This window comes from Camelina sativa, chromosome 15, assembly GCF_000633955.1.
Source record: "Camelina sativa cultivar DH55 chromosome 15, Cs, whole genome shotgun sequence".
NCBI classification, from domain to species: domain Eukaryota; kingdom Viridiplantae; phylum Streptophyta; class Magnoliopsida; order Brassicales; family Brassicaceae; genus Camelina; species Camelina sativa.
In genome coordinates, this window is record NC_025699.1 from 23,405,899 (window position 1) to 23,406,600 (window position 702).

Here is a 702-nt window from a genome sequence, read left to right on the forward strand (position 1 = left end):
ACCGGATCAACAGGTGCCAGAGGATCATATATTCTAGGTCCAAGTGAACAGTTCTTCCTCATGCACGTCAGTCCGTTGTCTCCAATGTAAGGGAAATTCCAGCTTGGATGATCTTGTTGTGTATTCAATGCACTCCCATCCGCTGACAGCTTAACACTCTCCAGCCTTAAAGCTTTAAATCTTTCAAGCCTAATCTTTTCCTCCCCATCATCCTCAGATTCAGGTTCAAGTGAGTTGGCTTCAGCAAAAAACTCGTATGTAATATCATAAACATCAGCACCTTCTGCACAAGCTTCTGCACCAGCTTCTGCACCAGCTTCTCCCTTATTCAAACCTCCAGGTAGTACAAATTTCAACGGCTTAACAACAGCAGCAGTAGGATTTTTAGGCGGCCTACCACCTCTACCTCTACCTCTACCTCTACCTCCAGCCGCAGCTACTTCTTTGGCATTCTTTTCCGCAGCTACATCTTTGGGCTTCTTTGACGCAGCTACTTCTTTAGCCTTCTTTGCCGCCTTTAACTCTTTGGCCTTCTCTGCCGCCTCTAACTCTTTGACATTTCTCCTCGTGGAAGGCCGTGTTTTCGTATCAGCTGGAGACTTCTTAGCAGCTGGAGAAGTCAAAGTGTTCTTTTCCTGTATATCATAGCGAAGAAAATTCAAATTATGATAACTCAGCCTAAACATTCTGAAAAATCAGCCA